This window comes from Lolium perenne, chromosome 1, assembly GCF_019359855.2.
Source record: "Lolium perenne isolate Kyuss_39 chromosome 1, Kyuss_2.0, whole genome shotgun sequence".
NCBI lineage: Eukaryota > Viridiplantae > Streptophyta > Magnoliopsida > Poales > Poaceae > Lolium > Lolium perenne.
The window spans coordinates 248210325-248214797 of NC_067244.2; the positions used below are offsets into that span (position 1 = coordinate 248210325).

The window sequence follows — 4473 nt, forward strand, 5'->3', positions numbered from 1 at the left end:
TAAGGAATTAGAGAAAACAATTTGAATAAGAAAGTTGCGCCTAGTCCATAGCTTTCCAACGCCATATCATTTGCATCATTCCGATATACGGTTGAAACAAATCATCCAAATTACTGTCCGCTCGTTTTTTGAGTACGTCCGAATTTTGGTATTTTCAAAATTGTTTAAAACCTGTGAGGATTTTGAAAAAACATAAAACATGAAAATTTGCGCAATTTCATTATCTTTCCAACGGTATATCATTTGCACAGTTTCGATAAGCGATTCAAAAACTGAACTAAAAGTTCGTTTTCTGGCCATATAGAAGCGTTTTCGTATTTTCAAAATTAAATTTAAACCGTGCAAAATCTTTGAAAAGTGTGAACATGAAAAGGTTGCGGTTTTTCATTATCTATCCAACGGTATATCATTTGCATAGTTCCGACAAATGGTTGAGAAACACGGAGTAGAATCAGTAGCTCTGAGGAAAATGGGAAGTTCACGTAAGTTCAACAGAAAGTTGAACCCTGTTATCCGGGAAGTACAAACTTGTGTCCAGGGAAGTACATGTCGGTGCTCAGAAAATTATTCTGCAACCGGTTACAGAATAGTGCTACCATGGGTGGTAGCTATGCATACACATCCAACCATTAGATCTTATATAGGGAGCACAAAAGGAGCACACGGTGTTAGACCTTTTCGTTTTCTTCCCTGTTCGAACAATCCCCTCTGTTAGTTAATCATACCGCAACTCTTGCAAATAACAAAACAACAACCAGCCACGGTTCATACAAACCGTAGCATTTATTTTGCCAAAACAACAACCAAAGATCGGTCACGGTTGGCATTTTTTTGGAGTTGACTACAACCAGGACCCGTGGCCGAGGCAAATGTGTGAAAACAAGTAAAAAACGACACATTGCATACGGTTGCTTCTAGCCACCGTGACCGTGACAAAGTGTCAAAAGGAGTAAAAAAGGCGAAATGAGCACACGATGGATGGTCACCACCGTTGCCGATTCGATGTGTGAAATCACGTTAAAAAAATAACGGGAGGTCATTTCCTTCTCTTCACGGTTCGGAGCTGATCAACTACGGCAACAATTACATTCGGCATTTAGACATGTTTTGGTTGGGTGAAGCTCAATACAAGGGCAAATAATGTTTTGTATGAGCAAGAAAGCCACGAGCATGGATTCATATGGAACTGGCCATTTCTTTGCGGGTGCATGTATGGTCGAGCTCACGGACACTTTCGGACGGTGGCGCCGAGCGCCACGCCGTGAATGACCTCACAACGGCGCCACCCAGACGACGGCCGACGAGGCGCTGCGGGCGTGCAGCCTGTCTGCACCGACTTCATCGGACCATGGGCGTGTTGTCGGCCGTAGCGGCGTACATGCGAGTTCGGCTCGCCACCCGACGTTACGTGTACTAAGCCGGCCGGCCCGGCCGGAGTTCCGCCGCGTACAAGTCTGGTGGGTTACTCGGTGTGTACGACGGCTCGGGGCGGCGCTCCACCGGTGAACCAACGCCGAGGTCTTTGCGGGCGTGCAACCCGTTGCCGCGACATCATGCCTCGGCCACGATGTTCGATGGCTTACGGGTTCGGCTTGACCTACAAGAACGCCTCGACGTATAGGTGCAGCCCGTTGCAAACACGCGCAGCTAGGCGGTGGCGGATGAAAGTAGCGCGGCCGACACGCCGGCATCGGCGTACGGTCTGACTACACTCCATGCAACCCGGCGAGGTTCAGCACATCGTACAGCATGAGTATGCAGCTCGGTGCTCGCTTTCGGGAGCACCTCGGGTGGTGGTGCTAGCACCGTGCCGACGAAAATGTGTGAAAACAAGTAAAAAACGACACATTGCATACGGTGGTGGTGCTAGCAACCGTTACCGGCTACCGTCACCGGTGCAATTTGTCAAAAGCACTAAAAAAGGCTAAAATTTCACAAGATGGATAGTTACCACCGTTGCCGACACAATGTGTGGAATGATGTTAAAAAAAGGTGTGGGAAAGTTATGGCAACGTTTTCTCCTGCATGCAATCACAGAGCTCAAACGGTCGTTGAGTGAAAGTGCTCCTGGGTATTTGATCTGGACATGAGTAGAATCAGAACTCCTTCTATCCAATGGCTGGTACCATATGCATAGCTACCACCCTTGGTAGAAAATCCGCGTCGTATATATATATATATATATATATATATATATATATATATGGAAAATAGTGGGCTACCATGGGTGGTAGCTATGCATATACATCTAACCATTAGATCTTCTATAGGGAGCATGAAAATGCATACAGAGAGCACAAATTATTAACAGAAGTAGCTAACGTCGTCACACCTTCCCCACCTACCGTAGCCATTCTCCATTGTCCCCAACCCCACCTTGACCTTCCCCACATTTTCTCTCCCCAGCCTCTGCTCACCTCCTTCCCCCCAGCGGCTGGCCGCTGCACCGCCTCCTCCTACACGGCAGCATGTGCCGGAAGAAATCAAGGCGGCGCAGACCGGGGAGATAGGATGAAGGCTCGCGGCGGGATCGGCAGCTCAACCCCGCTCCACCCTGCCTCCTTGTGGCCTCCTTGCCGGGGAAACCACCACGCCACCCCCATCGCGAAGCCCACCACCGCCGAGCCCCCGCCCGTGTCCTATTTTTCTCTTTATTGTGTCGATTTGCTTTTGTGATTCATTCCCTTTTCTTTTTTTTCCTGGCCTTCACTTTCCCCTTTTTCTCCGATCTTTTTCCTAGTCTATGCCCTCAGCAAGGGAAGATGGACGGAAGAGCTCATGTTTGACGCTCGCATGGAGGAGCTCCTGTTCGCGGCCGCCTTCCGTCTCGCCCCCATCTCCGTCCGCAAGTGCGCTCCGCCTCACCCCATCTCTGCCTGTCGGCGCCTGTTCAGGAGGTGGCAGATTTGTTCTGCTGCCGGCATAGAACTGGCTTGCGTGAGGTGGTCTTGGTCCACCACCGTAGGTGCCGTCTTGCCGGAGCAAGAGGTGGAACCCGACCCTCGAGCGCCTCGAGAGATCCCCGCGCGAGGATGTGTTGCCGTTGCGGGACGAGCAGGGCAGCTTGGCACGACCGGCGAGGCCTCGAGCAGGGCCGCTCGTTGCCTAATCTTGGGTCTGCGCGTGAGGTTGGCCGCGTTTATATTTTCTGAACTGGATTTGCTTTATATCCTTTTTGCGATCTAGATTTTGCTTCGAACCTGGTCCATTTTATTTTTCGTTTACATGGTCCCGAACTCCCGATCTAGATCCGGTGTAGATTCAAATGAAAGGAAAGTTTTTCCTGTGTGCTTCGTTCCGATTACTGCGGATCAATCGGAGACCCGGCTCAACCATCTCAGCCTCTCTTTTTTGAATTTCTTCATATCTGGATATTATGTGCGTTTTGATTTGTTCGAAAGATCTTCTGATTTTTTTTGTAAGTTGACTGTGGATGCCCTTCCCGGAAATCAGTATGGTTTGATGTCCTTGGCGACTTATCATCTGTCAATCCTTGTTTTGCATTGTTTAATTTTCTGTCTCAAGTTTCTGAAGCACAAGCCATCTTGCTTAACGGCTTGATTTTCTACAATTTTCTGATCTGGACTCGTCTAGAGTCGTCTCGGCCGGGAGGAGTTGTACCAGACGGGAGGAGACGGGAGGAGCTGGTCTGTTCTACCAGACGGGAGGACCTGGACAAGCCCAGTGCGCGACGGCGGAGTTGACCAAGAGCTTGCTGCGGTAGTGGAGGGGCCGAGACGGGAGCACGGGCACCTGCCGGCGTCGGGGATAACCCGCTTCCACCTGCATCGAGCGGGCCGTGCGGCCCCGTATTGACCGGATGGAGGCGGCACCGGCGAGTAGATGGCCGCACTGTCACAGCAAACGGCTTCATCGCATCGCTCATGGACACTGTTTTTTCTTCAACAGCAAGTGATGCAGCCTGCCTCCCGTGGCATCACCTGGCCATGTGCTCGATTACGTTTTATGATAATCTCCATTTGAAGTACGATCTACCTAGCTTGCTGAGACAATCAATTGGAATTTCTCTTGTCCTCTACTACTCCGTATCATTTTTTATGCAAGCTCAACTGAATTCCTATGGTTGCTAGCTTCTTTTCTCTGTTGTTTTGTTTTAGTGCGTGGAGAGATTGAGAGATTTTGTTTGGACATTCGTGCTGGTTCGATTCTACTATTCTCTAACTCAATGCCTAGTATGGGCCGATGCATGCTCAAATGCTGGTAACTGAAAATTTTGCCAGATCACCGTAGCCATTGCAATGTGTGATTTCAGAACCAAAACGACAACATAACAACGGCAGGTCCCTCTTACACCCAACATCACATAGCTACCCGTACCGATACCAATGAGGAAAAAAAAAAAACGACAAACCGCAGTTTTGAAACGTCCCACGCCATCACGTAAGATGACGGCCCCTTTGCCCCGATCTGCACCTGGAGAAAACATGAGCCTTACTATCCAACGGTTGTCAA

General features: G+C 49.4%; 1 long non-coding RNA gene across 1 annotated transcript; it reads left to right on the plus strand.

The window, feature by feature from the left end:
- The first annotated feature begins 2262 nt into the window (after positions 1-2262).
- Positions 2263-4039, plus strand: LOC127327547 (uncharacterized). Its single transcript, XR_011750731.1, has 2 exons — positions 2263-3128; positions 3595-4039. It is a non-coding gene; the product is annotated as an uncharacterized lncRNA (long non-coding RNA).
- The last annotated feature ends 434 nt before the right edge of the window (positions 4040-4473 follow it).